At 37.9% G+C, this 13,282-nt stretch overlaps 1 protein-coding gene across 48 annotated transcripts in view; it reads left to right on the top strand.

The window, feature by feature from the left end:
• Window positions 1–13,282, top strand: part of ZBTB20 (zinc finger and BTB domain containing 20) — a 762,566-nt gene that overhangs the window by 575,573 nt on the left and 173,711 nt on the right. For 7 of the 48 annotated variants that reach the window (XM_053221870.1, XM_053221859.1, XM_053221843.1 and 4 more), the window contains one exon: window positions 1,214–1,268. The exons of the other annotated variants lie outside the window; for them this stretch is intronic. The gene's annotated coding sequence lies outside the window, so the exon portion shown is untranslated. The remainder of the gene's footprint in view (window positions 1–1,213; window positions 1,269–13,282) is intronic. 48 annotated transcript variants of the gene reach the window in all.

The raw sequence follows: 13,282 nt of genomic DNA, 5'->3' as shown, positions 1-13,282 counted from the left end.
TGGAACTTAGAAGACATGAGTTGTAAAAATCCCTTTGTAGGATATGGACTTAGAATCCCTCATTGTTATAGTTACTACAAAAATATTCAGTGTGTTCATTGGTGACTTTGTTAGAATCATTCTGGAAGGCATTCCCAGATGAGACCCTAACTTTCATTCTTCCAACTGCCTGACTGACAGCTGAAATAGTTTGAGTTTCCATATTTTCTACCTAGTGGCCTCACCCTTCCTTAAAGTTTTTTTTTCTTATTTTATACTGAAATTACTAGACTGATAGAGTATTATACACACACACACACACACACACACACACACAATAGTTTTAAATCCAATTAACTGTAAATATTGCTTTCTATGCACAAAAACCTCCCTCAGTTATTAAAATAAATTACATTAGAATTACAAATCTGATGATTATTTGAGGGGTGATGAAAAAGCAACAGATGGTTCCCAGGTATGGGGCTCAGGCATATGGGTGAATGGTGATGCTATTTGCTCACATAGAGAACAGAAGAAGAGAAACTTTGAGGGAGAAGATGAGTCAGCTTTGGCCGTATTGAAATATCCAACTGGAATTTTCCAGTAGGTCATTTGCTATAGAGGGCCAGAGGTCAGAAGAGAACTAATGGCTTAAAATACAGATTTGAAAGATATTAACATATTGATGTTAATTCAGACTGGGAGACATGGATGTCTAATGGGCAATGGACATAATTGTGTGAAGTATGTGGAATAAACATAGACAGATGTGACCTGGACATTAAGGAACTTCTGATCACTTATCTGACATTTTCCTAGAGTAATTTCCTCTTAAATTCACTCCTACTCATCCCCTATACCAGCCCACATCCTGTCCCAGCCTTCTTATTTAAAAACATCTACAATTCAACACCTGGACCCTTTACATTGCATACATGCCCGATAGCTGTAATAAATGCATACCTCAAAATTGTATGCAAAGAAAAAGAACATGCATGAATTCACACCATTCGTGAACTCTAAGCTCTCATTATTTTAAAAAACTATGGAGTGAACATATTTACATGATGAACAATGTCCCCTAATTTACATATTCTCTAAGAGTTTTTGTCCGATTTTCTTTGGCATGGATCAAATTCATCTGTCATAACACAAACCATTGGGATATTTAAGGAGACCTCTGTTAAAAAATGAGAGGGTGGTCATCTTTTTCTGGTTTTCTTTCCATTTGCAGTGAAGGAAACAGAGGCACTTAGAACTTCAGTTACTCCCTGAGGACCAGTCTCTCTGTAAGTCACTCATCCTATAGAAATATAACTTCCAATTTCATTGTGCTCTTAGATTATTTATTTTTTCCTTGGCTTGAATTATCTAAACATGTTTTGTGGCCATACCACTTTTGTCACCTCTATACCTTGGTACCTCTATACCTTGGTTCATTTATTTACCTTTTTATTTTAGAATATTTTGTATCTGTTTTTTCTCCTCATAGTTGAAATTTTCCTGACAGAGACAGCCTTTGAATGGAAAGTGTATGTTGGTCTTATAGTAGTAGTTGTAATCTCTGTTGTCCCGAATTTCTAGAATCTGTGATTGTCAGGGACTTCTCTTTGCTGTGCCTCTTTATTGGCAGTCTCACTTTCTTTCTTGTGTCTTATCTTTATCCCTCCAAAAAAGCTTCTGTGAAATGTGTCTTCCCCACCAATCTTAGTGCTACACTGTTAGTGTATGCAGTCTCTATGGTAACTGGGACACATGCCACAATACCAAGATTACTGGAGCAACCATCAGAGTTGGGAAATCGGCACATGTACTCCTTTGGCACCATGGAAGTTTCCCCATTAAAACTAGAATCAGATAGTACTATTTTAATATGCAGGGCAAGGAAGGAAGCAGAGGAAATGCTATAAACTCAGTCTTCCTACAGGCACATTATTGGGTTTTGTTGGAATTCATGAAGTTGATCTTATTTATCATGAATAAAGCTAGACTGGTGCATAGCTTCTGACCAGATACAGATAAACTGGTTGAGTTAGGGGAAGACATTCTTTTTTCTTAGGGATATATGAGTAGTCTGTAAACAAGCTAATTTACTGAAAGTGGGATACATTCTTAGGTAAACTCAGGGAAATTACCAATAAGCTATAAAAATTATTCACTGCCATTGTAGAGACAGACTTTTCTAGATGATTTCCCCAGCAAATGCATATTGACCCATGAGGGCAAAAGGCAAAATGACTGTCTCCCAAAGTGCATTAGGGTAGAGGCAATTCTTTTGGGAAAAAGGAAGGAGAATGAAGTAAGAAATCTCTTTTGGTTGCTTCCTCTAGGACTCAACTTCCTCTCAAATACAGTGGAGGATTGTACTTCCAGGTATAACCCAATAGAAACAAAGGGCCTAAAGCAGCATTTTACAACCTTGGCTCTGTTAGCATTTAGGGACTGATGAATCTTTGTTGTACAGAACCGTCCTGCACATTGTAAGTTGTTTAGTAGCATCCGTGACCTCTACCCACTAGATGTCAGTGGCAACTTCTTCAGTCTTGACAACCCAAAATGTCTCTAGACATTGCCGAATGTACCCTGGTGGGGACAAAAATTGCCCCAGGGTAAGAACCACTGGCCTAGAGCAAGATGTAGCCTGGGTAAGAAAAGAGAGTTGGAAAATTCCTGCAAAGTCCCAGAATATTCATTCAGTTGGTCTTTCAGCACATGATTGCTGAATCTCGACTATCTTGCAGGCACTCTTCTCTGTATCAGGGATGCCATCATGAACAAACAACACCCTGATCTCGTGGAGCTTACATTCTAGTAGATGTGTGCCACATGTTCCTAACCAGCTGGATCCCTTTCCCTCTACACAGCCTAATAGCAAATGCTTCAAGCCAAGTGGAGGCCAAGAAAAGAAAAACCAAGTTCATATTTGAAGACTCTTTCTCAGTTTATGAACCTCAAAAACAGCACTGATTTAAAAATGAAACTTGGCAAGTGATTAGTTCATATGTTTTAGTTTATAATATGTTTTAATCATTTGGGGTGTTTTCAAAACAAATGGTGAGATTAGGGTTTTTTTTTTCCTTCTATTTTTGGCCTCTTTCCTCTGGAGGGCCCTTCTCTTGTTTTAGTTTTGGTGTTCTTAGTATATTTGAAGAATGCTTTTAAGTGTTTGAAATGTGTGCACGTGGATGAAAGGAGATGAGGAAGAAAAAACATAAGACTTTGCCATCCCTGCTCAAATACCCCTACCCCAAACCCAAAGCAGTGTTTAGGCATTGCTTCCCCAAGGAAGCCTTCTCACAAAACCCTCATGGCAAAGTCCCCCATCCCAGGCATCCTCCTAACACTTTTCATATATCCTTATCATCATTGAAATTAAGGAATGGACTATGATATTAGTTGTTCAGATGTTTCCCTGTAGATTAGAATCTCAGTGTGGCTCAGCACCATGCCTGCTCTACCCACAGTTCCACTATCTTCAGCACAGGGGCTGGCACACAGTAAATGCTTAAGAAATATGTGTTGACTGACTGAGAAACACAGCTTTTGAGGTGAAGCCCTCCCCAAACACTTCCAACCTGTGCACTGCCTATAGATTACCCTGCCCCCACTATCAGACTTTATTGTGTTGATCATTATTTTGTAGACTCGAAAGTAGCATGCAAATTCCTAAAATCATACTTAAATCAGAAAGTCTAGAGAACAGCTTAAGTTCATTAATCTTAGGGATATTTCAGGATTATTTAGAGATTTCAGGAATGTAAGAAAAAGAACAGGGCATGGTATTTAGGAATATTTTAAAGTATTACTGATGCCCTGAGCATTGTTGAAGAATTAGAAGGATAAGTGTGTATAATTGTCAGTGTGGGGCACAGAGAGAAATTATGTAATTTATTTACTAGTTTTCTTGGTTGATGTCTGTTTCTCCCACTAGAATTTAAGCTCCAGGAAGGTGGAAAATTTGTCCTATCAATAACTTTATCCTCTTGGTCCAGAATGGTATTTGATGCATAGTAAGTATTCAGGAAATATTTGTCAAATGAGTAAGTGGAAAGCATTCATTCAATCAATCCTATGTTGATTGATATATTAATTGCTTATTACAGCAGGAACTGGGATGCCTGGGGGGCTCAGTCAGTTAAGGGTCCAACTCTTGATTTTGGCTCAGGTCTTGATTTTGGCTCATAATCAGTGAGATCAAGCCCCACATCAGGCTCAGTGCTGACAGTGCAGAGCCTGCTTGGGATTCTCTTTCTCTTCCTCTCTCTCTCTCCCTCTCTCAAAATAAATAAATAAACTTTTTAAAAAAGAAAATGCAGGAACATGATGAAATTCTCATTCATTCATTCAACAAATATATCTTGATGGCATGCATCCTAACATCCTAGAGCATGTCTAGGACATAGTAGGCACTCAGTATTTGATAAGTGAATGAGATAATGAGTATTCACATGTACTCAAAAATGATTCATTTACTAAGCATATTCATTTACTAGAGCTGCCATAACAAAGTGCCATAAGTTGGGTGGCTTAAACAATAGAAATTTATGTCTCACAGTTGTAGAAGCTGGACACCTAGTTAGTCCGCATAGTTAGTCCCATCTGAGGGCTCTAAGGAGAATCTGTACCATGGATCTCTCCTAACTTCTTGTGGTTTGCTGGCAGTCTTTGGTATTTTCTTTCTTTCTTTCTTTCTTTCTTTCTTTCTTTCTTTCTTTCTTTCTTTCTTTCTTTCTTTTTTTTCTTCTAGAAACATCACCCTGATCTCTGCCTTCATCTTTGCATGGTGTTCTCTCTGTGTTCATGTCTGAGTCCAAATTTCCCCTTTTATAAGGACCCCAGTCATATTAGATTACTCCGGTATTACCTGATCTTAACTTTATTAATCACATCTGCAATGACCTTATTCCCAAATATAGTCGTGTTCTGTGGTACAAGGGGGCAGAATTTAAATATAGTGTCATAATACTAAAATAACAAATCTTAAGGTAGTACTATTTTGATGGTTAATTTCTATTTTGAAAACATCAACTCCTCAAAATAACATCTAGTTTCATGAGTCTGTATGGAAACTGATATGGTGATATTAATAGCATTTACTATATTACACAAAAACTTGTGTGTTTATAATATAGAGGGGGAACGTGAAGAAAGTCCAAGAGGCATGAATGTATATAGCACATTTTGTTGAATAATGTGTGACCAACAATGGGTTTTGTGGGGAAGACTGCTAAAGATTCAGAAGGAAATTGTATAGGAATCAAAGGCATTTGGTCTTTATTTTACAGACATCAAGGAACCAGCACAGAATTCAAAACTTTTCGAACCATAGAAGGGTATAAAATGGGTGAATTGTATGTAAATTATTCATCAATGAACCTGACTTTAAAAAGAAAGAAATAAAACGATGAGGTTAAAGAATGGACTTTGAAAACTAGCAATTCAGAGGTTTTTGGTGACCTTGACAGTTTAATTAGAGACAGCTAAAGAAACCAGATTTTAATGCATTGAGGAATAAATGTGGGTTTTAGCAAGCTTGAAGGTGGTACAAGAAGGGAAAGATGTTGTCCACAGAAGATGGTTTGTTATTTGCTGGTTTGTTATGGCTTTTATTATTTGTTTTAGATGAGGGCAGCTGAAGCATGTTGGCAGGCAATAAACAAAATGGAAAAAACAGAAGAAAGGAGTAATTAATATAGTGAGATCCTGGAGCAGGTTGTAAGTAGTAGAGAGAAAGGTCTCTGAGACGTTATGGGTGGGTTCTGAGAGAGGTGGAAGGATGAGATGCTATTTGATGACTTCTGTTTCTCTTTGAAAAAAGACACAAGGTTAGTTGAGAATGAAGAGTAGGAGGTAAGTTATAAGGAGTTAATTAGAGTGATAAATGGAAGCCAAGGGAATAAAAAAGGAAAATTACTGGGAACAATAAAAGAACTGTAACAGTTCTGAAACACCAGCTGGAAACCAGGACTCTGGAGAGGCCCCAAGCTGTACAATTTGGGAAGTCTTTTCCAGCATTGTTCAGCAGCCTGGGAGCTGAGAATACACATGAGCAGGTTCATCTGGGCTCAAGAACTAGCCATGTACATTTGAGAACCATGGATGAGGTGCTTTAAAGTTAACAACCTTGAGGGTCCCGGATGGTAGAGAAGAAATTGGAGATTAATAATCTGGGGGAAAAAAAGAGAGAAAAAGTGAAAATCGAAAACTCTTTGGTAAGAAGGTAGAGTACTTGTTTTGTGCAACCATGTTTTCTAGAAGCTTGCCCCTACCACACATATCTTTTGACACCGGTCAGAGAGAAACCACAGAAAGCAGACTGAATACTTTGGAGGGCATAGACTGGACCCAGAAAAAGCCTGCAGGTTAAGATTTCATTCCCAACTTAGCCAATGATTTAAAGTAACTTAATGCTTTGCCGTCATTACCACCATTGTTGCAATTTGCAGATCCTTAGGGAATGCGTGTTACTTGTGTATATAAAAGTAGAATAAATGGGGCAATGGTGATAAATGACAAGAGGCAAATATTTTTACTTTTTTGCCCCTGATTCCAAAAATGTACTGATATTTCCTTAAAGCACGCTCATTTATTTCTCTCATTCTAAGATTCTCTATTCTGTTAGTGAGTCTCCAGAGCTGGCACCCTTCTTTTGGCACTCACTCTCCCTTTCTGTGTTTCTTTTTCCTTGTTTCCTCCTGCCTTTAGGCATTAAATGTGGTCATTTGTCTCAGCAACCTTCCCCCACCCAGTGACCAAATAAAGTATTCTCATAAGCTTTATATTGGATTTTTTTCCCCAAAAAGACAAGGCTAAAAAGTTGGTGCTTGGTTAGAGAATACTTTTAGGTAATTCCCATCTGACACTGTACAACTAACCCCTCATGCCCTATGTATTCAGATGAACCTGGGTGTCTCTTTATGGTATTCATAAGGAGACCCCTGTTCCTGTGGGCCCTGTCTCCCTATGTCAGACTGGCGAAGTAACCAACCATGTTATTCACTGTGAGATACCATGCTCTACTTATCCTCTACTTGCTTGAGTGACTATGATGAACATAATACACAGGGTTTAGTAGTTGCCTAAACCTATGAGAATTTTTAAGCTCCTTCTCTTGATATGGTCTATTTGTAAGTTCAAAAAATAATTTGGGTGAGAACTTCAATAGACAACTATGAAGAAGATCCTTTTTTCCTTACAAATATAAATCCTTATAAAATTCCATTTTTTCCTTTTTTTTTCCTACTCATGACTCTATTAAAGCTCTTTCCAGCACTGCTAAAAACCAGCTGGTCTAGAGATTAATATGACCAGACATACCATGAATTTTTTAAATCTCAAAAGTCCCAGTTTCTAGTTCTTGGTCAATCAAATATAGGTTGTATTTTCTTGTACATATGAATGTATAGTATATTATCATAAGTCTTCTCTAAATTCTTTTTTGGTCTCACTGTCTCCTAAAATTGTCCCTACATGCTTCTTTGTTATAAAGAGGCAAATGAACGACAGCTGACGAATGGAGGAGAGAGAGAAAATGTAGTAATAAAAAGAGAAAGCACGCTAGAGAAGAAGGAAAACCAGTGAGGAGATGGAATGAGTAGTGATTTCCCTTTGCCCCAGTCCCCTAAGAGTACTTTTTATGTTTGGATATTCCTCTCACCTAGTGCCCCACATGACCTCCTCCTAGCCATTTGTTCTACAAAAATAATGTTTCTACTGCCAGCAAATATCTCCCACCTACCCAACAGGTCGGAATCTCCTGCCCTAGCAGCTTAACATACTCTCCAGCCCCTTAAGCCACCAATGGCTCTTGGGACCCACTGCCATTTGTTTCTCCCTCCCCCATCCCATGCTGGCATGGAGAGTGTTAATGGCTGATGCATCTCTAAAAAGAACTCTAGAAATAATTTGGTTTTACTTTATTAACATTCAAAATATAAACAGGTAAACTACAAGTTGAATTCATTAATTCTCCCTCTACTATTTAGAAAGATGAAAACTGCATTTTTAAAGAAGGGATTGATTGGTGTCATGTACGTATTTGTTCACTTCTGTTTATGCAAGATAATAAGAGTATTAACATAGATGTAAAACAATGGTATTTATAATTCCATCACCACTGTTTATAATAAAAAGGAAGTATTTGAAAAGAAGTAGGGAGAGAACATTTGCTGTTCTGTACATATATTAAATCCTTCCATTTTTGTTTATTGGGCATATGAGGAAGAAAAAATTTAATAAGTTGAGGAAGAGTTAGTGTCTTTTATCCCATGTTCACTAACATAGTGACCTAAGATAGTGAAGTTTAGAAAAGACTAAAATATGATGGAGGTACTCCTCTATATAAGGACCATAGAGGCTAGAGACATGTGCTCCATTAAATCCTCTCTGAGATGGGGATTACTCGAATAAGACCAGGATCCTCTTTTGTATGCTGAAATGTTCTATCCTGGAGAGTAGTGAGTGCTGTGTCTGGCAGACCATTGACTCATAATTTGCCTGTAGTTCAAGATATGCTTCCTAGGGGCTGAGGCCCCATTAATTGTTCCAAAAAAAAATTCATGTTTCAAATAGGTCTGTAAGGACCCATTTCTAACACTTAAATAGTTCTGGGCAGACTTTTATAATATTTTCTTGGCTGTTTGAGAAAGAAAATGTAGGTGGTGGAGAAGGGGTTTCTTATCTAGGTAAGAAATAGAGTTGATAATATAGACCACAAGGAGGTCGTTCATGAGGCCTTAGTGGATGTCACAGGGCAATTGAAAAGAATGAATAAGGAACAAGGGGAGGTTATTACATTACCTAACCTGGTGGGCTAATAACTTGTCAGTGGTAATGGAGGTATAAGTGTCTAAAGCATACATGAGAGTGAAAGGTCTTTGAGAGCAAGAGTAAAGTCCAATTAGCAGAGTAATTAATAATAGACTCTGAAAAAATATCTGTTAAATTAATGAATTAATACATGCCTCCATGTGGGCAATGCTTTGCATATTCTTCCTTATGTAACCAATTCTCAAGGAAAGTTCAGAAACTTTGTTAGGTTCTCCAGTGAGATAGTTGAATTTTAACAAGGGCATAAAGTCACTGATTTTTATTGATTTATTCGTTTTAATCCCATTCACATTCCTGTTCTTGTTCACCCATCTAGGCAATCATATTCTCTTGCTACTTGGACCACTTTTACATGAAAGTGATGGGAAACGAGGTCAAGAGAGGTAATGAGGGATTGGGTCTCATAGACCACGGTAAGGGCTTCAGAATCCCAAGCATCAGTGAGTCTGAAAAAGCCTGATGGACAGGAGTCTTGGAAATCACAACAACCCTATTGCAGATGAAGCAGTTTCAGCCGAAGACTGGAAGCACAGATATAAGAGTTTGATTTAGGCTATATGTCAAATACAAAATTTCTGACCACTGTAGGTAAAACACACACACACACACACACACACACACACACACACACACACAAAACCTGTGCCTCATTGGACCTCCTTTTTGCCTGTTTAATCAGTTTTACCCACCTGACACTCCCGGTTAGCAGCCACACCTACAAGAAGCTTAGGGAACAATATTGAATGTGTTTTAGAACTTCATAAGGTCTTTGGTCCCAAAGCATAGTATTTAAGACACTTCAAATAAGAATTTTAAATGTTAGATAGGTTTCCCCTTGTACTGACTCTCTGCTGTGCTAAGAATTATGGAATTCTTGGGCATTTACTAGTGTGCACATAAATCACTTTGCAGAGGAAAGAGAGGTTGAAAGTTCACACAAGACGTGCATGCTCTATAACCGAGTCATACCAGAATGAGCTAGTTTGGCACACGGGCTTTTGAGAATGAGAGAGAACTGACCGTTTGCCTAAGATGGGACATCCAGGGGAGGTCATTTGCTTGTCCATTTATGTATAAATCTTTAAAATTCTGAAGTCATAGACTAGTCTAACTGAAGGAAATAGCCAAGAATTTTTCTTATCATGTAGCAGAGATGACAGACTTAAAATCTGATTGCCCTTTTGATAGCTTCTGAAAGAACTAGAACTTGTCTAGCTCCATTTGTCTGACCAAGAACTATTTCCATGATGTACCCATGAGGGTTTCTAGCAGAACCTCACACTTACTGTCTAAATTAACAATTCTCCTTTCTTCTGCCGTGACACAAACCACTCTACACCATACACATGATGTTAAAGATTTTGTTTTTATTTTAGCATGTGGACATATTCTGTAAAAGCGTTTTCAGTTTCATCACGTCGACAAGCTGCTTCCATTAAATCACCCACCATCATCATGTTCACTTTTTTCTTTTCTGAAAAGTTAGAAAACAGTGAGCATCTCTGAGTTTTCGAGGCATTCACTTTGGCAAAAATAAATCTAGAAAAACATGAGCCTATTCCTTGAAATGGAAAAAAAAGATGAGTTATATCATTCTTCTCATTGGCCCTTCTCTTGAGGCTCTTAAAGATAAGGAAGGAGGCTAGGTCTTTTTTAGTTTTTCTAGCAAAATGAGATGTTAAAAAAAATCTGGATAGAGATCAAACTTCTCTACCTCAGTATTTATTATGTATTACTTGTTATTTAAAATAGAAACTTCAATAAGTTGAATAACATTAAAGGGTTTAATTCAAGCATTTTTGAGCATTTCTGCACCCTCTGATAAAATGTTATTGGGCAATATTTTAGGGTTACACTGCTGTTTTGAATTAGAGCAGATATGCCCTAGCTCTCCCATCACTATACAGTTTTTTTTTGAGAAGAAAAAAAATCATCTGATCATGCTAACTGCTGGGTCATTTAAAGCACTGAGTGGATGTGTGAAATGAGGGGAAAAACCCACTCAGTATGGGGTTAATTAGCTCTGTGGAGTTGTGGGTGGGTCACTTCCTCAGGACCAAATCACACAGGAGGAACCACGCATGTGCAGACTTAACAAAATTGAAAGAAAGCTATGAACTCTCAGACTCTGGGGCACAAATTGATGCTTGCCTCTGGAGACAAGAAAGGAATCCTTTTGTAGCACGAGTACTTTGGGCTTCATTGGTGAGAGACGAATGGACTTCCCTTCAAGCGTCTGGTGCAGGCCACTGGCAGACACTGAAAATGAAGCTGCAGTTGAGAAAGCCCTGGCCAGTCGGCACTTTTTGAAATCTACCTCTGCTGGACTCTTTGAAATCATATTGTCTCGCTTGGTTTCTTTAACGCGGCTTACTTGCTAAGTCTCGTCTTGGAAACAACATAATGTCTTCCTGAAAGTACGGACGAATCCTTTCTATTTTCATAATTGTGTTTCACGGACTGCCACAGGTTCCCTGCCTGCTGAGATCAGCTCAGCCCTAGTTTGGCCTGCAGGATCCCTACCAGGTTGTTTACAGTCTAATCCTTTCACGAAGTAGGGGGTGAAAGAGCAGGCAGGAAATATCCTCAATTCCTAGATCATTGTTAGGTGAATCAGAAAATTCAGGTATTTACAGGGAAATTTCACAGGCAGAGTTTTCTAGGGAAGAAAGATTTTGTGAAGAAGAGTCTTCAAGTATACGCTAACCAAGAGCCGGGGACTGGTGGAGATTGACTGTGAGGAAAGCACCACTGAAGAACATGCTAGTGAAGTTTGAGTGCAAAATATTTATGTTTTCTTCTACTTCTATGTAAATCACTCTGACATCAGTAGGAACAATCCATGAAGTATATGGACAGAAAAATCCCTAAATATTTCTTATAACTTTTGAGAGGAAAAAAATATATGTGATGTAGGCAAACCTATGTATATATCTTTATTTGCAATTAAACTATAAGCAACACTGGCTTCTTCAATTGGGGAAGTGGTGAAATTGAAAAATTTGAAAAGTCCAAGGCAGAATCCACCACCACATACGAACATAATTGCCATACTTCCTTAATTGCCTGTGAAAAAAACCTGAATCTACATCTTGTAAAGACAGTTAAGGAAATGCAGATTCCCCTGAGAGGAAGTATTGAAACAATTAAATTGATAGATTTTCAGATAAGTGAGTGCAAGTTGCAGTTGAGGAGGACAGAGAACTGACTGAGAGTGTCCCCACAGAAGCAGTTCTGGTCACATTTGTTTCTTTTTGTTCAACTGTCTGATAGCATATGGATGTGGAAATAGGGTGATAAGAAGAGATGGAGGGAGGGAGGCCATGAGTAAGTTCTATGAATTTTTTTTTTAATCAAAAGAAAGTACATCCACAACCTAATGAACAAAAATAACTTCATCACTAGTTTGAACTTTTCATTGTTGCTTTTACTTGTTTGTTTGTTTGTTTGTTTGTTTGTTTGTTTGTTTTTGAAAGAGAGAGAGAAAGAGAGCAGGGGAGGGACTGAGAGGGAGAAAGAGAGATATTTTTATCTCTCACAACTCACAACTGTGAGATCATGACCTGAGTCTAAATCAAGAGTCAGACACTTAACCGACTGAAGTATCCAGGTGCCCCTATTTCTTATCATTTTGATAAATAGCCATTCTAACAGGTGTGAAGTGGTAGCTCATTGTGGTTCTGATTTGCATTTCCTTGATGATTAGGGATGTTGACCATCTTTTCATGTGCCTGTTGGCCATCTGCATGTCTTCTTTAGAAAAATGTCTATTCAAATCCTCTGCCCATTTTGTAATCAGATTTTTTTGCTATTAAATTGTATTAGTACTTTATATATTTATGCATATCTACCACCCTCTTATCGGGTATATATTTTCTCCCGTTCAGTAAGTTGCCTTTTCACTTTGTTGATGGTTTGCTGTGTGGAAGCTTTTTAGTTTGATGTAGTCCCACTTGTTAATTTTTAGCTTTTGTTGCCTTTGCTTTTGGTATCAAATTCAAAAAATCATTGCCAAGACCAATGTCAAGTTTCCTTCTGGGAGTTTTAATGTCTTACATTCGAGTCTGTAATCTTGTTTGAATTAATTTTTGTGTATAGTGTAAGGTAGCAGTCTCGTTTCATTCTTTTGTGTATGGCCAGTTTTCCCAACACCATCTATTGAAGTGACTATCCTTTCCCCATTGCATATTCTTGGCTCCTTTGTCATAAATTAATTGACCACATATGTGTGGGTTTATATCTGGGATCTCTATTCTGTTCTGTTAATCTACATGTTTCTTTTAATACCATACTGTTTTGATTACTATAGCTTGCAATAGAGTTTGAAATCAGGGAGCATGATGCCTCTGGCTTTGTTCTTCTTTCTCCAGATTTCTTTGCTTATTTGGGGTGTTTCATATTTCCATACATATTTTAGAAATCTTTGTTCTATTTCTGTGAAAACTGCCTTTGGAATTTTGATGGGATTGCATTG

Source organism: Acinonyx jubatus, chromosome C2, assembly GCF_027475565.1.
Source record: "Acinonyx jubatus isolate Ajub_Pintada_27869175 chromosome C2, VMU_Ajub_asm_v1.0, whole genome shotgun sequence".
In the NCBI taxonomy this organism is placed as follows: Eukaryota; Metazoa; Chordata; class Mammalia; order Carnivora; family Felidae; genus Acinonyx; species Acinonyx jubatus.
This window is presented reverse-complemented; position numbering and strand designations above follow the sequence as displayed.